General features: G+C 42.5%; 1 long non-coding RNA gene across 1 annotated transcript in view; it reads left to right on the top strand.

The window, feature by feature from the left end:
• Window positions 1–24,975, top strand: part of LOC134732436 (uncharacterized) — a 35,288-nt gene extending 10,313 nt beyond the window's left edge. The window contains exons 2-7 of the long non-coding RNA XR_010115598.1: window positions 8,720–8,862; window positions 13,545–13,926; window positions 17,119–17,226; window positions 18,502–18,584; window positions 23,274–23,427; window positions 24,807–24,975. This is a non-coding gene — a long non-coding RNA (uncharacterized lncRNA). The remainder of the gene's footprint in view (window positions 1–8,719; window positions 8,863–13,544; window positions 13,927–17,118; window positions 17,227–18,501; window positions 18,585–23,273; window positions 23,428–24,806) is intronic.
• Window positions 24,976–25,190: the final 215 nt, after the last annotated feature.

Here is a 25,190-nt window from a genome sequence, read left to right as displayed (position 1 = left end):
TCATTCTTCAACTTTCTGTTCAATGTCACTTTTTTTTTGACCACCCCATCTGGAACACTGTGATGGTTTTTTTGATGTGTCAACTTGGCTAAGCTACAGTCTCCAGTTCTCAAACAAACACGAGTCTAGGCTTTGCTGTGAAGATCTTTTGTAGATGTGATTGAAGTCCATAATCAGTTGACTTGAAAAAAGGATGATTATGCTAGATCATCTCAGTGGGCCTGTTTCAATCGGTTGAAGGGATTTAAAAGCAGAACCAAGGCTTCCCTGAAGAAGAAGAAATTCCAACTGTGAACAGCAGCTTCAATCCATTCCTAAAGTGCCAGCCTGCCCTGTGGATTTTGAAGTTACCTAGGCAGGTCCCACAACTGATTAAGTCAATTCCATGCAATAAACCTCTTAATATATATCTCCTACTAGTTCTGCTTTCCTGGTTAAACCCTGATCGATACAATCCTCCTCCTCCCACCTACTAGTTGATCTTTATCAAACTACCCCATTTATTTACTCAAAAGCACTACTCTTCTGGAAAATTATCTTGCTTATTTATACATTTACTGTTCTATTTTTTTGTCTTCCCTGCTCAGATGTCTGCTCCATGAAGGCAGAATCAGTGCCTACCACATTCAACACTGTAGAACAATACGTAGCCCATAGTCCATGGTCACTAAATATTTGTGGAAAGAAAGAATGAATGGGAATCTAGTAATAAAATTTGGCCCAACAATTCACTCCCAGGTTACATTAAATTACACTTCTTGGCCGGGCACGGTGGCTCACGCCTGTAATCTCAGCACTTTGGGAGGCCAAGGCGGGTGGATCTCCTGAGGTCAGGAGTTCGAGACCAGCCTGGCCAATATGGTGAAACCCCATCTCTACTAAAAATACAAAAAAATTATACGGGCAGGGTGGCAAGTGCCTGTAATCCCACCTACTTGGGAGGCTGAGGCAGGAGAATCGCTTGAACCTGGGAGGCGGAGGTTGCAGTGAGCCGAGACCGTACCATTGCACTCCAGCCTGGGCAACAAGAATGAAACTCTGTCTCAAAATAAATAAATAAATAACACTTCTCAGTTATAACTGCAGAAATTATTTGACAAGACTGCAAGGAAAAATATTTGAAGATATTGATTATATTGGGAACTAACATAAATATTCACTGATAGGACATCTGTTAAATGAATTGTGGTACATTCATTCACTGAAATGCTATACAACTACTGAAAATGGAAAGGTAGCTGTATATGTGTAGATAAGAAAATAATTTCAAGAAATGCTACTAAGTGAAGAAAGGAGGCTGTTGGAGCACATGTATGGTAATTAATCTTCACAAGTGTTTAAAAGAAAAAGATAACATGAGAAACACACATTTTCAAATGGCTGCTTCATAAAATATACTTGTGACTAACAAAAACCCTAAGATAGCTTAAAGTATGAAAGATGGTGAAATCTGCTGTCTAAGTCATCGAGAAGAATTATAAAACGTAATGCTTAAGGAAAGTTCAGACAGATGGAGTAACTGTTTCTTTTCCTTTTGCCTGGAGTTCTGTGTTTGTTATATGATGGCTGGGGTGGTAGGTTGTATAAAGGTCATGCTTTCATTCTCCTCTCCCCTCAAAATATCACAGGTATGTAATTGATGACTTTTCTGGCTACAGTGTATTACTTATTTGGAGTATTCACATCTGGATCAATTGTCAGCACGTTTCTTGGCTGTTGGCTTATTCATTCATGTATTCAACTAATATGTTGAACTAAGTACCCTGGTTGGGCATCGAGCATAGGAAAGTACCTTCATGAGATAGTTTCTCTCTTCAAGGAGTGTTATAATTTACTGCTGAGCATCACTCACATTGTGAAACCCACATATTACTCCAAACAGTTGTTAGAAGATGATAGGGCAGGTTCTGTTACTTTCAGAAAACCCCAAGAGGCTCAATGACTTATCTGGGAGAACCTGGAATTATCTCTTAACTGGCATTCAGTGCTCACTGAAAGCCAGCTCACAGACCCTTTCTTTCATCCCAGAAAGTGATTCCAGGTTTTTCCTTTGGCTCTTTTATAGAAGGGTGCCTCTTATGGGTTTCATTGTGTCTCTGCAAAAATTCATTCGTTGAAGTCCTAGCTCCCATCACCTTAGAATGTGACCTTATTTAGAAACAGGGTGGTTGCAGATGTAATTAGTTGAGATGATGTCATACTGGAGTAGAGTGGGTCCCTAATCCAATATGACAGGTGTCCTAATGAAAAAGAGAAAGGCTGGGTGTGGTGGCTCCCATCTGTAATCCCAGCACTCTGGGAGGCTGAGGCGGAAGGATCACTTGAGGTGGAAGGCTAGCTTGAGGCCAGGAGTTTGAGACCAGAAGTTTGAAACCAGGAGTCTGAGACCAGCGTGGGCGACATAGTGAAATCCCATCTCTACAAAAAAATTAAAAAATTAGCTGGGCATTGTGGCAGGCACCTGTAGTTCCAGCTACTTGGGAGGCAGAGGCAGGCAGATTGCTTGAGACTGGGAGGTGGGGGATGCAATGAGCTGTGCTTGTGCCACTGCACTCCAGCCTGGGCAACAGAGTAAGATCCTGTCTCAGAAAAAGCGGGGGAGAAATTTGGACACGGACACTCAGGCACACAGGGAGAGCACCGTGTGAAGGTAAAGGCGGGATAGGGGTAACGCAGTAGAAGCCGATGTGCACCCAAGACTGCCAGCAAGCTGCCAGAAGCAAGGGGAGAGGCAGGGAACACTTCCTCCCTCACAGCCTCAGAAGGAACCAAGCCTGCCAACACCTTGATCTCAGACTTCTGGCCTCCAGAACTGGGAGACAATACAGTTCTTTTTACCTTTACTTTTTTGAAAAAGTGTTTTAATTTTTTTTAACTTTTATTTTAGGTTTGGAGATATATTTGAAGGTTTTTTACAAAGGTAAACTCTTGTCATGGAAATTTGTTGTCCAGATTATTTCATCATCCAGGTATTGAGCCCAATACCCAATAGTTATTGTTTCTGCTCCTTTCCCTCCTCCCATCCTCCCCCCTCAAGCCCAATACCTAATAGTTATCTTTTCTGCTCCTCTCTCCTCCCACCGTCCCCCATCAAGTAGACCCCAGTGTCTGTTGTTCCCTTCTTTGTGTTCATAAGTTCTTATCATTTAGCTCCCACTTATAAGTGAGAATGTGCGGTATTTGGTTTTCTGTTCCTGCGTGAGTCTGATAAGGATAATAGCCTCCAGCTCCATCCATGTTCCTGCAAAAGCCATGATCTCATTCTTTTTTATGGCCGCATAGTATCCCGTGGTGTTTGTGTACCACATTTTCTTTATCCAATCTGTCATTGATGGGCATTGAGTTTGATTCCATGTCTTTGTTATTGTGAATAATGCTGCAGTGAACATTCACATGCATGTGTCTTTATGACAGAATTATTTATATTCCTCTGTGTATATACCTGGTAATGGGATTGCTGGGTCGAATGGTAGTTCTGCTTTTAGCTCTTTGAGGAATCACCATACTGCTTTCCACAACGGTTTAACTAATCTACACTCCCACCAACAATGTGTAAGTGTTCCTTTTCGCTGCAACCTTGCCAGCATTTGTTATTTTATGAAATTTTAATCATAGCCATTCTGACTGGTGTGAGATGGTATCTCCTTGTGGTTTTGATTTGTGTTTCTCTAATGATCAGTGATATTGAGCCTTTCTTCATGTGCTTCTTGGCCACATGCGTGTCTTCTTTTGAGAAATGTCTGTTCATATCCTTTGCCCACTTTTTAATGTTTTTTTTTCTTGTAAATTTGTTCAAGTTCCTTATAGATGCTGGATATTAGACCTTTTAGATAATAGAGTTCTGTTGTTCTAAGTCATCCAAGTTTTGGTACTTTGCATGGCAGCCCTAGGAAACTAAAACTATGACAAATCTTATTTCTTAGAAAGTATATGATTTTTCACTATCGCTGACTGAACCAAAAAAAACAGTTTTGAGGCTAGATCATTTGGAGACTAGTGATTACATTGATTTAAAATTTGATTCAATGAAAAGCAATTTTTTTCTTTTGTTTCTATTTTTTCAATTTATGGTTGGCACATAGTAATTGTATATAATTATGGGGTAGAATGTGATGTTTCAATAGGTGTATACATTGTGTTGATTGAATCAGGGTAATTAACATATCTATCACCTTAAACAGTTATCATTTCCTTGTGGTGAGAACATTCAAAATTCTCTTTTCTAGCTATTTTGAAATATACAATGCATTATTGTTAACTCTAGTCATTCTACTATGCAATAGAACACCAGAACTTATTTCTCCTATGTAACTGAAGTTTTGGACCCATTGACCATTCTCTCTCCATCACCCCTCCTCTCCCTATTGTCTGTTAATCACAATTACACTCTCTACTTCTATGAGAACAACGTTTTAGAGTCTACATGAGTGAGATCATGAGGTATTTGTCTTTCTGTGCCTAGTTTATTTTACTTAACGTATCTTCTTCCGGGTTCATCCATGTTGTCTCAAATGACAGGATTTCATCTTCTTTATGGCTATATATAATATATTGTGTATATATATATATACCACAGTTTCTACATGCATTCATCCATTGATGGAAATTTAGGTTGATTCCATATCTTGGCTATTGTGAATAATGCTGCAATAAACATGAGGTACAAATATCTCTTCTATATACTGATTTCATTTCCCTTGGATTTTTTTTTGGATAAAACCTCAAAAATATGGGCAACAAAAGCAAATATATACAAATGGAATTACATCAAACCAAGAAGCTTCTGCACAGGAAGGAAAACAATCAACAGAGCAAAGAGACAACCTATGGGATGGGAGAATATATCTGCAAACTATACATCTGATGAAGGGTTAATATCCAAGGCTGGGTGTGGTGGCTCATGTGTGTAATCCAGCACTCTGGCAGTCTGAGATGGAATGATCTCTTGAAGCCAGGAGTTTGAGACCAGTGAACAAAGTGAGACCCTATCTCTACAAAAAATTTAAAGATTAGCCAAGTGAAGTGGCATGCACCTGTGGTTCCAGTTATTTGGGAGGCTGAGGTGGAAGAATCAGTTGAACCCAGGAGTTGGAGGCTACAGTGAGCTATGATGGTGCCACTGCACTCTAGCCTGGGTGACAGAGCAAGATCCCATCTCAGAGAAAAAACATAAAATAAAGACTCAAACAACTCAACAACAAAAAAACCAAATAAGCCAATTACAAAAATGGACAAAATACCTGAATAGATATTTCTCAAAAGAAGACATACAAATGGCCAACAGGTGTATGAAAAAATGATCAACATCGCTAATTATCAGGGAAATGCACATCAAAATTACAGTGAGCTAACACCTTAGTCAGAATTGCTACTATCAAAGACATGAAAAGATGACAAGTGTTGGTGGGGATGTGGAGAAAAAGGAACCTTTATATACTGCTGGTGGGAATGCAAATTAGCACAGCCATTATGGAAAACAGTATGGTGTTAAATTAAAATTTAAAAATTAAAACCAAAACTGTTCTGTGATCCAGCAATCCCATGATTGGGTCTATACCTGGCAGCAAACTTCCTCAACACCTCCTCAATCAAGTGCTATGTGCTAAGTGTTTAAGGGCTCTAACTCTATGACACTTCTTAGTTGTCTGTAACGAATAGCTAGTCTAAGGAGGAATAGGAAGAGATAAGAAAAGACACATTCACATAAGACAGTACTGTAATAGAAGTTCAGATGTTACTGGATTTAAGCAACAAGCAAATTAATTCTGCGTCTTCTAGGCTTTAAACACTGGTAAGATTCTGACAGGTCTAAATTGTTGGGAGAAGGAGGGAGGACATTTAAGGGAGAAAATTTCAAAGTGGTTTCATTTTACGTGAACCTGAGTTAGAGGAATTTGAAAATATGATGCATAGGTATATTAATGGAGTTTCATTTACTGTACAGATTTGGAATTATTCTCATTTCTCAAATAAAAAAAGCCAATTTATTATATAACTTCCAAGCTGGAGGGCTGAGTGAATAATAAAATTTGTTTGAATTTTTGTGAAACGTTGATGCGTCTTTTCCTGGTTAAGCAAAATATTCACTATTCCATGTCGCTGTCATTTAGTCCAAATACCAATCTGTTGTTTATGGGTATTGAAAATTCTGATTGTGGTGATTAATGTGTTGCTATTTTAATATTTACAGTTATTATAATTTTTAAATCTTTTATATATTGTGAAATAATATTATCTAGACTTTTATTTTGTGCAGGTGCTAAGCCTGATATAAAAAATGTGCCTAAAAAAGTCAATAACTTTGGAAAGCTAGATGTATTAAAATGCCTGAAGGAGACCAAGCAGTGGTTATGATAACTGTAATAGTAATTTAGAAGAATGCATTAGAGCTAATGTTGAGAAAAAATAAAACAAGAGTATGGTAGGTACACCTTAGGTTCACAAAATTCTGTAATTGGACAAAATTATGGTGAAAATGAGGAAACTGATGGCTACATATCTGTAAGAATAATTTTGCTTTTAACTATATATACTCCAAACATTATATATGTTCCTGCAGGACAATTGGTCCTAAGATATGTTAATTGAAGAAAGAAATTTCTGGCATAAAATGTGACTATCTCTAGCTTGGAAGTCAACTTAAAGTGGGAAGTAGTAGAGGTAAGAAAAGCACAGAGGAGTGGAAGCTAAGAATAGGAAAGGGTGCAAGAAGCACAGCTGGGCACGGTGGCTTATGCCTGTAATCCCAGCACTTTGGGGGATCGAGCCGGGTGGATCACCTGAGGTCAGGAGTTTGAGACCAGCCTGGCCAACTTGGAAAAACTCCGTCTCTACTAAAAAAATAAATAAATAAATAAATTAGCTGGGCCGGGTGGCACGCCCCTATAATCCCAGCTACTTGGGAGGCTGAGGCATGAGAATCTCTTGCACCCGGGAGGCGGAGGTTTCAATGAGCCGAGATCACACCACTGCACTCCAGCCTGGGTGACACAGTAAGACTCTGTCTCAAAAAAAAAAAAAAAAAAAAAAAGGAAAGGGTGCTAGGAGTACTTGTGTTGTGGAGGGTCTCCAATTCTCAGGTGAGGCACTGATGCTTAGCTTAGTTTACCAGGCGACAGGGGAACCTCTGAAAGGGTTAGAGCAGGCCAGTGACACTGTGCCTGAGATGGTAGATGCTCAGTGAAGTTGAGTGTTGAGTGAATGACTGGTCAGAACCACCCTGGAGAAAATCGTTAGTACCTTTACAGGGAAGATAATAGGTAAGATGTACCTAGGGTCCTGAGATCCAACAGGAGTGAGCTCATGAAATTCCTCTTCGGCCAAAATAAAGTGCCCCCCCAGGCTTCCACTGCTTTCAAAGAAACAGCAGTGACTGGCTCTTGCTCTTGATTCCTGGAATCTCAGAATTCTGAGAAATCGGGAAAATCAGGAAATGTGAAATACATTTGGTTCATATAAATGGCAACTCTTTTTTTTTCTTCTAATAAGTGTTTGTTGCTGGCAGAATCACACAGCTGTTTCCTAAATCAAAGATCAATTTGTTATATTATTTTTACTAGTGGCTTAGGGGTAATTGTTTCTGGAAAACATCTGTTCCATAATTAGAAAACAAAGATTTATTTTCCCTGACTGGGTGTAATTACTTTTGGGGACTAAGGGAAAGCTTTAGAATTGCCATGTCAATTCAAAGAGGATTGTTTGCAGTGAAATATGTCTTTTTAATTTTTCTTAAGTAGCTCAGAGGCTGGAAGAAAATCCATGTTTATTAGCATTGTATAGGCTGTAATAGAATAAAGCAAAATTCCCAGATGTGTATGGGCTTGTTAATACAAATAACTCCAGTGATTTCAACTCAGTCAATTACAAAGAATTCCATTCTTGAAAAGAAGTGAATCTATATCAGAGTGTTAAGGGCCTTTCCTGGCAAGTCCATAGATAGTTCTAATTCTAATTCTCTAATTAGAATTAGATTGATTGCCCCTTTGGCAAGCAAAGACTCTTACAGATGCCAGGGACTTGCTTTGATTTGCTTTTTGTGGTGACGTAGGTTGGAGCTCACGTGATTCCGTGCACCCTAAGAGAGTCCTGCTCTGAGGCTTGATTTTCGGCCCTGTCTTTTGCTTGTGAATGTGTCGCCCTCCACCCCATCCCTGCCACCCCTCACCACTGTATCCTGAGCTCTCACTCATTTCTGCAGTTCTCCTGATATTACATCCAAGCCCTGATCACATGCTGTTCATTGAGTCACTTGACCTTCCCAGTCCCAATTCTACCCTGATGTCACCAGTTTCCTATTGACATGTGACAACATCAATGAATCTCAAAATAAACTATGTTGAGTGAAAGAAGCAAGGTGAAAAAGAGTACGTGCTATTTTGTGGCATTTATACAAAACTCTAGAAAATATAAACTCATCTATAGTGACAGAAAGATCTGTGCTTGCTTGGGGCTGGGACTGGAGAAGACCAGGAAGGAGAAATTCCAAAAGGAAACTTTTGAGGGGGATGGATGTGTTTGCAATCTTCATTGTGGTGATGGTTTCATGAGTTGTGTACATGTGTCAAAACTTATCAACTCGTACACTTCATCTTAAAGTCTGTTTAGTCTGATGTTAGTATGCCATGCCAGCTCTCTTATGGTTGAAATTGTCTACTTTAAATATGTTCAATTGATTGTATGGTGATTATACCTTAATAAGGCATTTTTCTTTTTCTTTTAGAATAACCCAGTGGAAATCTCTCACACAAGAAGTGATAGAACTACACATCTGAATGCAGGACGATCTGATTCTAAAGTCCGTGCCTTTGACTACTCAGTAATTATTGCTTCCTCTGTAATGCAGATAACCACTTTGTGTATTTGGTATGGCTGAACTTCTTTAATATTGGAAGGTTTGGGAACAGGGAATAAGGTTCTTTCCTATACCTCTGATGGGGGTGGCATATTAGAGCTTCTGCAGAGTAATTTGGTGATGTCTTGAAAGCTTTATGAATGCACATATGCTTTCATTTATCAATTATATCTAGGAACCCATGTTAAGGAAGTAAGAATAAATTTCTGCAAAAACTTATTTACAGGCATAATAAGCACAATTTGTTTCATAAAAATGAAAACTTAGAAAATTAATCTGTACTATGCAGCCATTGACATTATTTTAGTAGAAGAATATTTCCTAACATAGAAAAACATTCAGAGTATATGATTATGCAAATAGATCCATTTTAATAAAATACATAAGTTATCTATCTGTGTGAAGAAAAAAGTCTGGAAGTAGGTTTTAAATGGTAATATGGTAGTTACTTCTGATAGAGGAGTACAGATTATGGGCGATTTTAATTCTATCCTTTGTGCTTTTTTTATATTTTCCACATTTTTCACAAATGACTATGCAGTGATTTCATTTATCAGATAAAACCATAAGTAGGTACCACTTAAAGAGTAGGTATACCTGTGTGTAAGTTTGCTTTCCTGGGTGCTCTTAAACTTCTGGATATTTCCTTGGATGTAGTCATCCATTAGGATAGATGGAGGAACATCCCAGGTGTGGGTGCATATTTATAATGACACTGAGTTTACAAGTGTAGTTTTTAGGATTAGAAAACCCAATCGTTCAAAGAAGCAGTGCTCCTACCTGGGTCAGGTAGAAACCAGGTAATTGGGCCAGCAAGGTAATTGTGGCAGAGAACTCATGATTGGGAAAGAGATCACATCTTATCCTGATGGAGATCCCATGCCCAGATCAAGGACAGGGCCTGTATAAATAGGATTTCTGGATAAAGTCCTAGACCACCATTGAGTGTGCAACCTCACCCCTTCATTGCCATGAAGTTGCTTTACCTCCTAGCTCTGTTTGAGACTTTGAGACGCGGTCATCACACCATGTCTCACTTTACCATCAGCCTTGGTCTCTGCCATGTGGCTGCAGATGCTCTGCTACCTTCCTACATATACTGTTCCTCTCACTTGGCTCTTCCTTTCTTTCTCTCCCACTCAGCCTTACCCTGTGTCCTCTGGAATCCCTGTGCATGACCTTCAAATTCCCCTACATTCTCCATCTTTTTACACACTGCTTCTCTTTGGTATTAAAACATAAGTTTACCCAGTCTTAAAGAAAGTCTCCTTCTACACATCCAACTATCCACTGGACTCTAACAATTTCCATATTCCATAGACAACACATATAGTTCCTTCCTACAGCCTGGAAGGAATGTTGTGAGAGAATAGATACATTCTTCACCAGCTACATAATCTACAAATAGAACTTGTGAGTTGGGCATAACCTTTAGGCCAATTCTCTATACATGTAAAAACAATAGACCACTTTATTCACCAAAGTATGAATAAAACGTATAAAACAGAACACTTCATCTTTCCCCTTAAATATGTACTTTCTTCATATTATTTTACTTTTTGAAATGTGAAGTAAAATTTACATACATACTTTTCATCCAGTTGGTTAATACTTTAACCTAACCAGTCCCCATAACTAGCCATAGCCCTGTAATATCAAGGATGTCACTGGAATAAGATTTTTTAAAACTTTGCAGAGCACAATGCCAATGTTTCAATTTGACGTCTTGCGACTAGCTGCTTTTTTATCCCTCTATGTTTTCTCCCTCCTCAAATAATACGCTTACATGTCTTTGCCTCCACAACATTATAAATTCATCATGTATTTTCTTCATCTGCACGCACTTGATATAGGAAGCATCCAGCATTGCACATGAAATAATATGTAAGGCAGAATACTCAAGGAGTTAGGATTGACTTGATTTGCACTGTGACTTAGAAGCTGAGTCATAAGGAGTCATTGCAATGTTCTCCTTTAAAGTATTTTAATATAGACTATGCAAAATTATGCATGGGCAGTTAGTTTAAGCTTTAACTTTATATCCATCCAGTCACCCAAAATGAGAATTCACATTGGAAAGGGTGGTAGATGGAGATGGGAGTGTGGATATCTAGTTAGCTACGTCAGAGGTACCATACCCAACGCGGTTACCATCAGTGCTCTGTTATCCAGATTTTGATCAACATACGAGGCTTTGCTAGATAACATAGTGATGATGCAGGATCTTTTTCTCCTTAGCTCAGCTAGGTCCGGGTTCTTCTCTCACAACCAGGAAAAATTAGTCATGTAAACACTCGAAGAGTGAGTGAAGTAGAACTTATTAAGCAAAAGGAAAGCTCTCAGCAAAGAGAAAAGTCCTGAAAGCAGGTACCCGGTTGTCCCCTTCACAGTTGAATACAAGGGCTTTTACATACATGCTGATGGGGCTGGCTTCCCTATTTGTATAAGGTGCGAATTCCTTGTGGCTCCGCCCCATTCCCTCAGTGCACATGCAGGCCCTTAGTCCACTGCGAGCATGTTGCGCAGGGCAAGCCCCCTGTGCAAGTTCCCTTATCTGCACAAAACACGGGTGGGAGGTTCTCCGGGAACCCTTCACTTACTGTCTGCCTAAAGCAAGCTGGCTAACTCCTTTCAGTGATATTAGAAATACCCTTATTGGTGAACATGATAGCTTGTTAATTAACACAACGATTATTAGAAATGCATTCTCATTGGAGAAATCAAAGTATTCAGGTTTTGTGTGTTGGCTAAAATATTTTAGAGACACCCACTACCTTCCATGACCAGGGCATGAACATCTTACAAGACTGTAACACGTACCCTTAGACCAGGCATCTGAGGCTGGGTCACTGACCTTGGCTGCATTCTCTGACTTGGAAGCATTTCTAGTCTTGGGAGGATAACTGAGAGTAACTGACTCCTGCTTCTGGTATGTTTTTATGTCTGTCTTGACAAAATTTGTCCTATAAATGTGATGTTTATCGTTCCCAAAAGAGAGCTGGGAGTTCATTTGAGCCAGTGGAAATGATTGCTTGAACTGTGTTGAGCCTGCTTGCCAATAATTATTTACTGAATAAATGTCCATGTGATAGGACAAATTTGGTTTGAGACTTGCTTTTCTTACAGCTTGGAAGGAACACTGTGAGAGAATAGATACATTCTTCACCAACTACCATTATCCACAGATAGAACTTGTAAGTTGGCCGTAACCTTTAGGCCAGTTTTCGATACATGTAAAAATAATAGACCACTTTATTCATCAAAGTATGAATGAAAAGATTAGACTTCAAATAGGCAAGTAGAAAGCCCTGTATCTGGACGATAGAGTTGTTGCTTTAAAGGAAAATTTCTTTTAAGCCTCAGGAACTGTCTAGGGAACGGTGGACGAGGAGGATTTCGAAGATTAGCTGATGGCCACATTAAAGGCCAGAGGGCAGGGACTGGAATGCCCATTCTGGGGAGACAGCCATGGTGGAGAATGTGGAGATGGAGTCCTTTTGAATCCAGTGGCAATGAAGAAAAGACTTTGGTTAGGAAAAACGAGTCCCATTGCAATTATCTTTGCCCATAAGGATTTGTGACTTATTTCCTTCCCTTAAATCAATACCAGACCAGACCCAAATGCCAGCAAGCACATAACAGCAGTGACCTAGCAAGTAGTAGGACAGTGCATTTAAGGACAGATCCGTCTGGCCTGAGGAAGCAGTAGTTAAGGTTCAAGTCCTGTCTTATCATTGTTTTCCCGTTCTTCATTTCCTTTGGTTTGAGACTGGAGGTCAGTATCTAGGGGACTAAGGCAAATGACACACAAGAGATTTTGTTCCTGGGTGAACATCTCCTTGACTAACCAAATATTTAACTGTCTATTTTCATCTCTGGGCAGGATAGTGGTAAGAATGGGAGGTGGTTAAATAAGGAAGGATCTGTCCTCTGCTCATTCTTCCCTGTTACAAAAATGATCCCACATTGACTTCCCTTCGCTCCAAATTAAACTGCTCTATTTCTCATTCAGGCATCATAACACATTGATTGTTTTAGTCTGCCAAGGGTACTGTAACAAAGTACCATAGAGTGAGTGTCTTATAAACAACAGCAATTTGTTTCTCATAGTTCTGGAGGCTGGAAGTCGGAGACCAGCGTGCCAGCATGGTTGGGTCCTGGTAAGGGCCCCTCCCAGGTTACAGATGGTCAACTTCTCATTGTATTTTCATGTGGCAGGAAGAGGGTAGAGAGCTCTCTGGAGTCTCTTTTTATAAGGGCGCTGATCCTGTTCATGGGCACTCCTTATGACCTGATTGCCTCCCAAAGGCCTCACTTCCAAAAACCATCCTACTGGGGATTAGGGTTTCAACATGTGAATTTGGGGAAGACACAAACATTCAGTTCATTGCACTAATCTATCACTTCACTTCTGAATCTATGTTGTTTGCAGTTTCAGGAGGGACGGTGAGAAAGACTGGCCAGCCCTGAAGGGAGGGAGATAGGGAAGGTATTATTTTAACAAATTGAAAAGAATGATGAACTTCCCTGCAGGCTCTGGCTGTTCACTTTCCAGACGTGAAACTCTCCACCTTAAAGTGGAGCCCAGAGCAGTAAGACAGGAGATTGGATCCGAATTGGAGGCAAATCAGCTGTGTGATGTGGGAATATACAATGATGCATGTTTGACACTTTTTTCCAACTTCTGTGGCAGGTGAGCCTGCATGGCACAGTGAGCCCGCAACTGTGAACTCAGGAAATTCTGTACCTTCCCGTGCAGTCACTCCCTAGCCATGCAGGTATTTCCAGAGCCTGGAGATCCCAGACTACCTTTCAAAAGAATGAATTTCAGAACCAGAGAGGCCCCTGGAGGAGATACATGGCAAGCAGCCGTACGAAATAACAGAAGCCCCAGAGAGGGGAAGCGATTTCCTGCCTAAGTCATCCATCTGTCAGTGGCAAAGCTAGGACTGGAACTCAGGATTCTCCATCCCTCTTCCCAAACCTGGCACTATCTTCCTGGCTTTCTGGGTCTGGAGTCCCATGCTAGAGGCCCCTGTTTTCAGAGCAGGGCTTCAAGGATCCTTCCTGGAAAGGTAAGAAAGGGGTGGTGGATCCTCCATAGATATGGATTGTCAATTATCTCTGAAGACTAGATGAGGAATGGGGGTGGGAGGTGTTCTAAAAGAAATGGGGTCTGGGTTGAGAGAGTCAAAGCACACAAGTTGGCACTGCCAATTTGCCTCTGAGGCACAAAGTTGCTCATGTTTTCTATCTAAGAGGGTCCCCTGTCTCTTCCCATCGTGTGTTACCAGGCCTCGGTTCCAGACCAGTGCTGTCATGGCCTCACCATGTCATAGAATTCCCATCATTTCACTTGTGACTCCCTTCTTCCTAGGACCCAGGCATAAATTCTTGAAGAGCTGATCTGAGTGACAGACTCCCATGCTATGCCAAAAATGGCCTTTTATTTCCCAATGATTGAGACCCTTTATTTGATCAATCTCATGTGCTCACTGGACCCCAGTGATACCTTCACATACCTGACACCTCAGGGAAACACAGCTTCCGTTCAAGTCAAGAGCCTTGCTACACTGCAAACTCTTATGAAAATTCTAGGAGAATTTTTAGGCTCCTTTGTGTGTGGAAAAAGGTCAGATGAAGCTCCAAATTCTTCAGCATGTGTAAAAACTTAAGACAACTACATTTTATTTTTATTTTATTTTTTATTTTTTTAATTTTTTTTTTTTTTTTTTTTTTTTTTTTTTTTTTTTTTTTTTTTTTTTTTTTTGAGACAGTCTTGCTCTGTTGCCCAGGCTGGAGTGCAGTGGCGCAATCTCGGCTCATTGCAACTTCCACCTCCTGGGTTCAAGCAATTCTCGTGCCTCAGCCTCCCAAGTAGCTGGAATTACAGGCGTGCACCACCATTCCCAGCTAATTTTTGTATTTTTAATAGAGATGGGGTTTCACCATGTTGGCCAGGCTGGTCTCGACCTCCTGACCTCAGGCGATCCACTCGTCTTGGCCTCCCAAACTGCTGGCTTTACAGACGTGAGCCCCTGTGCCCAGCCAACAACAACATTTTAAAGCAACTTTATTCTCAACTGAATGACATTTTAATGACTTTCTTGCCCATGTGGATATGGATAAGGATATTTTGCCAATATTCCTGTTTGTGTTTGACTATGATGCTATTGTTATACAAAGAATGGGCAGGTGGAGCTAAGCAGAAAGAGACAGTCAGGTACCTGTACCATGGAAAATGGAAGAGAGCCAAGCTGAGTGCATCCTTAGCGGGCAGGGAGGTCAGTGCAAGTGGGGACAAAGCCCAGCTGAGTCGGTGAGCACTTCATGGCAGACTGGTCAAATTATATCTCTTGGACTAAGATCTTCATTAAAGGCCTGCACCTCAGAGACATTTCAGCCTACCAAGGTGCATCATTATGGAAGACTGGGCATGATGATAGTAATTTAAATGAAGTTAAAAGAGCAGTCTAAATTAGAACAGGTATTCACATTCCAACTTCTCCTGAGAAGAGCCTCTGTTGGATAAAGAAAACTCACTGAGCAAAGTAAATCGATTGGAGGTAAACTTTACCAGCCCTGGAGTGCAAGGTTTAGAAACATGCACACATCCCACGGCCTTGGGGTCCTGTTGTTTTCTTCCACGTCATTTCATCACAGAACAATTTTCTACAGCAACCTGATCTACCCTGTGGCCCAGTAAGGCATGTGAGGGTTTTTGTTTTGTTTTGTTTTGTTTTGAGACAGAGTCTCACTCTGTCGCCCAGGCTGTAGTGCAGTGGCATGATCTCGGCTCACTGCAAGCTCTGCCTCCTGGGTTCACGCCATTCTCCTGCCTCAGCCTCCCAAGTAGCTGGGACTACAGGCGTCTGCCACCATGCCCGGCTAATTTTCTGTATTTTTTTTTTTTTTTTTTTGAGACGGAGTCTCACTCTGTCGCCCAGGCTGGAGTGCAGTGGCGCAATCTCGGCTCACTGCAAGCTCCGCCTCCCGGGTTCACGCCATTCTCCTGCCTCAGCCTCTCCGAGTAGCTGGGACTACAGGCGCCCGCCACCACGCCCGGCTAATTTTTTGTATTTTTGGTAGAGACGGGGGGTTTCACCGTGGTCTCGATCTCCTGACTTCGTGATCCGCCCGCCTCGGCCTCCCAAAGTGCTGGGATTACAAGCGTGAGCCACCGCGCCCGGCCAATTTTCTGTATTTTTATTAGTGACGGGGTTTCACCATGTTAGCCAGGATGGTCTCGATCTCCTGACCTCGTTATTCACCCATCTCGGCCTCCCAAAGTGCTGGGATTACAGATGTGAGCCACCGCTCCCAGCCAGGCATGTGAGGGTTTTAAATCAAATGTTACCTTGTCCCTATTAGCCTTACCACTGCTAAATATCTACATGGTTCCCTGTTAAGGAGAGTTTCAAAATGACTCTCTTGAGAAATCCTGGATAAATGGGGAATGGAGCATTTTTCCTGCCTCTAAGCTTTGCTCCACAGCAATATTTCACATGCTCTGTACCCAGAGGGTGACTGCCAGATAGCTTCTTGGAGAAAGGGAGGAGGAAAGGGTCATTTTCTTGCTGCACCTTCTAACACCCAACAGAGGAAATGCACAGCATAGGTGTGTGGGAGTTTGGCTGACTTATGGTAAAAAATAAACATGGTTTCCTGTTTGTCTCTTGTTTCCATTCCTTCCTTCATTCATTTCATTCTTATTTTCATTCAAGCGGTGAGGAGTGACTGGTACTTCCTGCCAGGAATAACATTTTATGCGGGCAAAGAAGGTGTCATTTGGGGACCAAAAAATATCAGTCCTTCTTGCAGGCTTCCAAAAATTCTCACCTTTCACTCATCAATCAGTATCATTCCTTAAACTAATGTTGAGTATTTCAACTTGTGCTAAATCATCCTGTTATTTAGAATGCTGAAAGATTGGCATCTTGATGCATTATAATTTTCTCATATATCTGATTAGCTGGGAGCAATTCCAAGTGCAGAGCATATTCCATTACCCATTTATCCATCCACCTACCCACCCACCTACCTTTCCATCCATGCATCCATCCATCCAGCCATCCATCCGTCCATTCATCCATCTACCTACCCACCCACCCACCTTCGCATCCATCCATCCATCCATCCATCCATCCATCCATCCATCCATCCAAAGAAGGAAATGAGTTGAGTGTTCTATGTTCTGTGTTGAAGAGACAGACAGTGCAAAGGCACTGAGGAATAACAAGCTTGGTGTGTTTGTTTGTTTCTTTTAGATACAGATTCTTCTCATGTCACCCAGGCTGGGGTACAGTGGCATGATCATAGCTCACTCTAGCCTAGAACTTCTGGGCTCAAGAGATCCTCCTGCATGACCCTCTCAGGTAGGTAGGACTACAGGCACATGCTATCACATCCAGCTAATTTTTAAATATTTTTTGTAGAGATGAGGTCTCACTATGTTGCTCAGGCTGATCTTGAACTCCTGGCCTCAAGTGGCCTCCCAAAGTGCTAGGATTACAGGCATGAACCACTGTGCCTGGCCAAGCTTGGTGTAGATTACTGAGCTGAAGCATAGTGAAGTGTGGAGAGAAGAGGTAGAGAAAAGGTGGGAGGGGGAAGGGGAGATAGAAGGAAAGAAAGGGGAGAAATTAGGGGCCATACCATGGAGAGCCCTGCAGACCATTGTTGAAGACTTCTGGTCACTTTATTCTCAGTGTAATGGGAGCCCACTGCGGGGGGCTTTAATCAAAGGGATGGCATAATGTAATTTACATTTCAGAAGCATCACTCTGGCTGCTATGTGGAGAATAGACTTTAGGATGGCAAGAATAGAAGTTAGAGGTCCAAGAGAAAGGTAGTGGTGCTGAGGGAGACAAGGGAACAAATTGAGGTTGTGGAGCTCATAGGGTTTGCTGGTGGACTGGACATAGAGTGAGAGGGAAAGAAATTAACCAATGATGGCTTCCAGGTGCAGGGTTTGAGCAGTCGGTTGAACGCTGACATCCTGGCTGGGACAACAAACACTGAGGGGTAGTCAGATGTGGGGAGTAGGGAAAAACTAACAGCTTTGTTTTATATACTGAAGTTTGCAGCGTCTATGAACCCTGTGACAGAAGGTGCCTAGTAGGCATGAGCATATACAAGATGAGCCCGGGAGAGAGAGGTCAGGCAGGAGATAGACATTTGGAAGTCATCAGCACGTGCAAGATATTTAACACTGTGAGACCACAAAAGATAACCTAGAAAAGAGTGTTGATAGAGAAGGAATGCTGGAGAACTCCAGCATTTAGAGATTGGTAAGAAGAGGAGGAGCCAGCAAAGAGGAGGTTGAAGTCATTATCAGCTCAGTTTGTAGCTTGCGAGCATAGGGATTATGCCTCACAATAAAGAGTTTTTACTGAGGCTTGGAAAAGTCTGATCTTCCATATCAGAAATCAACATTTTGCAGGTACATTGGCTATTAGGGCTCTTCAGCTGAATCAATTACTCTGCATAATATATATCCTGCATGGAGTAACCTAAAAGTTTTGGGAAGCAGGCAAAAGATATAATTTCTATGGTTCTTAGAAACATTGCCTAGTGATCTAGGGACCTGGAGAAATTCCACATTATTGAAGTCAAGATGTTCCATATCTATTCTCTGTGTATCTACTTAGGTCAGTGCAGTGGTAAGAAGAAGTCGAGAGCCTGGATTCCAGTGTTGTCCTCATCATCTACTAGCTGGGTGACTTCGAGCGAGGTGATTAACTTCTTTGAGCTTTCCTTCCATTAATATACCATATTGAGTTGTTAGCAATACTCGTAAGATTGTGTGTGTGTGTGTGTGTGTGTGTGTGTGTATGTGAAGAATGCTGGAGATAGCGCATGAAAAGTACTTAGCACATGGTCAGAGCTCTGTAAACAGTCATTTTTATAGTGATAGTTATTGTATCCATCTTCTTCCCTTCAGACTCTGTTCTGCTCCACATTGTGCTCATTTCTTACTTTTGTCAAGATTTCCCTCCATTTTGCAGTGTTTTTTCTCCTCCTTTCTGCCTTTCCACTTCCTACCAGTCTCCTCTTCCATGTCTTTTATTCAAACATTTTTAAGCTTGGCCTGTGTGTTAAGTTCTGTGCCTGGAAATGAACACCATAAACTCTTCCTTAACTATCTCAGCTTACCACCTATCTTCCACACATCCAGCCACCCACCCACCTGTCCACTCACCCATCCATCCATCCATTCAATCACCCATCCATTTATCCATCCATCCATCCATCTACCCATCCAACCATCCATCTGTCTGTCTGTCTGTCCTTCTGTCCATCTGTCCATGTGTCTGTCCATCCATCCATCTGTCCGTCCATTCATCCATCCATCCAACCATCCATCCATCCAACCATCCATCCATCCATCCATCCATCCATCCATCCATCCATCCCCTAGGTATTTTTTTACTCCCAAATGATTTTGCACAATCTAACGCTTGATCTTACCTGGCCTTGTGACTTCTGATAATTCCAGGTGTATATATTAGCTTTCTCAGTGAGACTGTAATTTCCTGAGTGGGAGGGGAACATCTAACACTTAAAAGAAAAAAAAAACCTCATTAGAGCGTAGAGCAAAAGGCCAGATACTGAATGGGCATGCAATATATTCATGTTAAAATAAAATGAGACCTGGAAAATGATTTGCCCAGCCTGACTGGGAAAGTCCTTCACACAAAGTCCTGCTCGGTTTCCCTGCCAGACTGCTGCCATGTGGCTGTTTTCAGACTGTGATTTAAGAGATGGGGAGAACTGCGTTAATTATGCAAATCACACAGAGCTGCCTGAGGAAAATGCCTGCCAATTTCAGGGGAGTCTGCCCATATTCATTTATGCTTGTTGAAGCTTTTTAAACATCCCATTGGCCCTCTGTCACAGGCACATTCACCTCTGAGTCACCTTGTGCTGTCTCTAGTGTCTTCTCTGCTCCCTGATAATAGCTGCTGTATTGGTGCAAAACCACACCCAATTTCTAAAGCCTGGGTGCCATTTTTTTTTTCATTCATCCACTTCTTTGCCAGACACTTAATGAGATGCTGTTGAGGACTAGGCATGGACTGGGCATGGGGGAATATAGTGGTGAATAATACATAATCACCACTCTTGAGGAAATCAGAGCTCTTAAGGCAGACAACAGACAACCACCATTCATTGTGATAAACATTGTAAAAGCGGAGCAAAATAGAGAGGAACTAATTCTGCCTGTGAGTTGGAAGGAAGCTTCCCAGAGAAGATGAAAGATAAGTAGGCATTCCCTAGGAGATAAGAAAAGAAGAAAGAATCAAGACAGAGGGAATATTATGTGCAAAGGCACAGAGGAATGTAAGAGAGCAGGACATTCAATGGCCAAGAGATGGTTGGTGTGAAGGGAAGGGATGAAAGTGAGAGGGAGGATTTGAAGGAGGTGGGTGAGGAGAAGCAGGAGATGAAGCTGAAACCGATGAAGAAGGACCCCGTGTAAAATGATCAGGATTGTGGCTCTCATTGTGTAGAGGCAATGGGGAGCCATTTCAGGAGTGAGGACATGGTTTTATTTGTGTTCAGAAAAATCTCTCTGACAGGGAGAAGAGTTATTGGGCAATGGTAAGTGCAGAGCAGAGATGATGAGGGCTAAAACTAATGTAGTGGAAGATGGATGGGGATGAAGAACATAATTAATTTGAAGGATGTTTAGAAGGTAGGAGCTATAGGTGGCAACACCAAAAGTGAGAGGCATGAAGATTGATCCCAAGATTTCTAGTACCAATAGCTTGGTAGACGGCAGCTTTATTGAATGAGTTGGGGAAGATGGGAAGGAATCAAACTTTGGAGGGAATGTGATGGTTTGTGTTTGGGATATGTTGAACTTGGAGATATCCAGTCAAATCTAGAACTCAGGGGAATAGTATGAAACTACCAGTGCTGTTGTTTCTGGGCCTTAGAACATCTCTGTCCTTTGCTTATGGATCAACAACTTTAGAGTAAAATGGGAATCTTTATCATCTTGAGTTTCAGCATTAGACTAGTTTAAGTTCAAATTCTGTCACTCAAATTTACCAACACCCTGACTTTTTTTCTTTTTTTTTTGTGACAGAGTCTTGCTCTGTCACCCAAGCTTTAGTGCAATGGCACGATCTCAGCTCACTGTGACCTCTGTCTCCCAATTCAAGTGATTATCCTGCCTCAGCCTCCCAAGTAGCTGGGATTACAGGCATGTGCCACCACATCTGGCTAATTTTTTGTATTTTTATTAGAGACACGGTTTCACCACATTGGCCAGGTTGGTTTTGAACTCCTGACCTCAGGTGATCTGCCCACCTCGGCCTCCCAAAGTGCTGGGATTAGAGGCATGAGCCACCACACCTGGTCCCAACATCCTGACTTTATACAGGTTAACCCACAGCTACCAGACAGCTTTCATGACAGAAAAATGGGGCCTGTTAATATCAATCTACAGGGTTTGTGATAATGCACTGAGATGTGGAGACACTATAGGCAATAATCAGGCAGTGAAGGGTTCTAAAAAGACAATTCTGGCCAGGCGCGGTGGCTCACGCTTGTAATCCCAGCACTTTGGGAGGCCGAGGCGGGCGGATCACGAGGTCAGGAGATCGAGACCACGGTGAAACCCCGTCTCTACTAAAAATACAAAAAAATTAGCCCGGCGTGGTGGCAGGCGCCTGTAGTCCCAGCTACTCGGGAGGCTGAGGCAGGAGAATGGCGTGAACCCGGCAGGCAGAGCTGCAGTGAGCCGAGATCGCGCCACTGCACTCCAGCCTGGGTGACAGAGCGAGACTCCGTCTCAAAAAAAAAAAAAAAAAAAGACAATTCTAAGCACTCAAAAAGGCTCTGCACAGATTTAGCTATTCCCAAGTTTCTCCACTTAAAAATAAAATCCAAAAGATTATTTTGGGAAATGGACTTAGGCTGGGAAATGCATTTGGCTTACCAAGGCCCTATTTCTTCACCTTAATTATTTTTGGAGGAAGGCTGCAGATTCCAAAGGACACCGGGCCATGAGATTCAACTCACGTGTTCTCTTTCCTGGCATTTCAGAAAAAAATTTTTGGAAAAATCCCCAAAACCTACTGTCCACACAGCAGCCCTCAGTGATTACTGCAATTGCTCAATTGTATGGTTATTCACGAGGTGCAGATTATAGGGTTACTTAGCTGAAGTCTCTGTGACTCCACCAGATAAAACTACATTAAAAAAAAAACATGCAAACGCTGGATATTTTCTGAGCATATGGCAGCACTTAGTTTTAGTCAGCAAGAAATAGGAACAAAACAAAACAAAGCCAAACTGCGAGCAATATTTTTTGTTCTCTTTTTCTGTTTTGTTTTGCTTTTCAAGGATGTGGATATCTGAGACCCAGGCTTGGTTATACAGAACAAGCCTCTTTTGAAAACACCTGATATTAATAAAATGATAAAAGTACAGGCTATTCACAATTTTTATGGAGGCCTTGCTTCAAAAGTTTGTTGCTAGATCTGTATTTTGAAACTTGGAATTCAGGTTTGCGTAGAGATGGTAATTTATAGGTCTCCAGGCCATCTTGGGCAAATAATCCTGTTCTAGCAAACACCATCATCCTCCATCCTGTTGTTCAAGCTAGAAACCAAGAAGCTATTTTGAAAAGCTCCCACCTGTTACGTCCACTCAAACCACACATTTTGTCCACCCCAAACTGTGTGTCCCATCATCTTCTCTGCCTCCACCTTGGTCCAAGCCTTCATATCTCTTGCCTGAACCATGACATTAGTGTCCCAACTAGAGTCTCTTATCTCTGATACCCTGACACTCCCTCCACATGAAGGGTAGATACGTCTTTTTTTTTTTCTTTTTTTTTTTCTTTTTAAGATGGAGTGTCACTCTCATTGCCCAGGCTGGAGTGCAATGGCGTGATCTTGGCTCACTGCAACCTCTGCCTCCCGGGTTCAAACGATTCTCCTGCCTCAGCCTCCCGAGTAGCTGGGATTACAGGCATGTGCCACCATGCCTGGTTAATTTTGTATTTTTAGTAGAGACAGGGTTTCTCCATGTTGATCAGGCTGATCTCAGACTCCTGACCTCAGGTGATCCGCCCGCCTTGGCCTTCCAAAGTGCTGGGATTACAGGTGTGAGCCACTGTGCCTGGCCAAATATGTCCTCTCAATAGGCTCTCCCACATTAAAAACACTTCAATGGGTTCCCACTGTCTATGGGGTAAGGCCTGAAGTCTTTGGCATGGCTTCTGAGGTCCTTCTGCAGCAGGGCCTGGTGCCTCTTCCCCTCACCTGGTGCCTCTTCCCCTCACCTGGTGCCTCTTCCCCATTCATTGTCTCCTATTCCAGCCACATAGGCCCCCTTTCAGTTTCTTGAAAGCATTGTGCTAACTCACCATTGGGACTTCACTAATACTGTTTTCCATGTCTGGTAGATGCCTGCTCTATGACTGACTCATTCCTGTCTCAGTATAAATGTCACTTCCTCAGGGAAGCCTTCCCTGATTCTCCGGGTAAAGCTGTTTTCCTGTGGAGATCGTTCATGAATCTGTTCTTCCCACTAACCTCTAGGCTCGAGGGATAGTGTAGGTGGGTAAAGTCCATATCTGTCTTGCTCCCTGTGATATTCCTCATACCTGTACCATGCCTGGAACATGACAGGCACTCACTCAAATATTTGCCAAATGAATGAATGTGCCCGAGGTGCAGGCACTTGTGACTGTACGTGACACTATGTCCATGCGAGAGGTGCTCAGAGTTCCACTGCCCCCCATGGCCACAGGGCTTGCCCCTCCCCACAGCCACCCCACTGGGTGAACAGTCAGGATAGAGATGGCATCAGGCCAAGCCATGGTGGTGGCTGCCACAGTCTGTAACCAGCATCCCAGCGGGGCAGGGGGTGGGAGGGAGCCATGACCTGAGGACCACAGAGCAGGGCGACAAGGGCTCAGGTAATGGGCTGAGAACAGGTAGCAGGGAGTGTTTTAAGCCCAGAGCCTGGTCCAGACCCAGAGAGTGGGAGATGCACAGGAAATGACTGCTGACTACAGACGGAGATGAATGCAGAGTCTGAGGTTGGGGGACCCCTTCTTGCTTTTCCTTCTTCCCCAATCCCTCCCTGCCTCACTCCCTTACCTGTTACCCCTAGGACCCAGAGTCCCCTGCAGATGTAGGGCAAGGGCAGGAAACCATAGATGGAGGCTCATGTCAGAGCATCTCTCCTTCTGGCTCAGGACCAGCCCAGTTTAACCAGGATCACTAATTTCCACCTTGAAGCATTTCGGGAGGGTTTTCGAGGGCTGTTAGGAGGCGTGAGCCACATCCATCTTTACCCAGTGACCCTATTGGAGGTCACAGTGCAAAGCAGATGGGGAAGTTTAATTAATGTACAATAAGAAAGTTATAATTTCTAGAATTTCAAATAAAAGGTATCCCTGATCCCCACAAAAATGGAGCTGAGCCCATTTCTGTGGGCTTTAGTCTTGCTTCCTCCTTGCAAATGGCAAACTGCAGGCTCTTGATTTTACCCTTAGCAGTGGCCCTTCCCTAGCAACTGGGTCTCTCTGTCTATCCTCAGGCCTGGCTCTGGGCACCTAGCAAAGGGCAGTGCTTTTCTGGTCTGGGCTGTAGGGAAGGGTGAGGGCCCTGCTCTTCATGGTAGGAATAGCAGCACGGGACATCTTCACTGGAAGGGAGAAGAGTAAGTCATCAGAGAGACAGGCACAGTTCCCGGGCTGGGTGAGGGAATGATTCTAGAATAAGGGGCTGCTTTGTTGGATTTCATAGCCCCAGTCATGTCTCTCACCCCTCTAGCCGAATTCATTACATATATATGTACACACACACACTCATGCATGCACACCAGGGTCATAAATGGCAGAGCTTCAGCCTGAACCCATCTTCCAGCTTTTGACCATACAGGACTAACTTTAGCTTGCTCCCCTCCTTTCCTCTGATTTTTCTTACAGGGCTCTTGCCATGGAACCTGCCTGCCCCACTCAGCTGCCATGAGATTAACGTGCTCACTTTTATGTCTTAACTCTAGAAGGCAGCAGTCAAAATTGGAAGAACAAAGAAAGAGATAGAAATAAAATGAATTTGTGTACATGTATCAGCATGTATTAATTGTTCAACAAATGTGTTGGATTTTATTATAAAAAAAGAAGAAACAGTGGCAGACGAATCCATTAGCATTTGTTATAGATGCACAGGCTATTTTACCAAGAGAACTGAGAAAAGAACACAGAACAAATAAACTGCAGGGCAGGATGGGGTAAGAATGCATGTGGTGGCTGGGCACAAATGTGCAGGATTACTTTTTGCTGATGAGGTAGAGAGAGGGAGGTAGGTAT

This window comes from Symphalangus syndactylus, chromosome 14 (assembly GCF_028878055.3).
Source record: "Symphalangus syndactylus isolate Jambi chromosome 14, NHGRI_mSymSyn1-v2.1_pri, whole genome shotgun sequence".
NCBI lineage: Eukaryota > Metazoa > Chordata > Mammalia > Primates > Hylobatidae > Symphalangus > Symphalangus syndactylus.
This window is presented reverse-complemented; position numbering and strand designations above follow the sequence as displayed.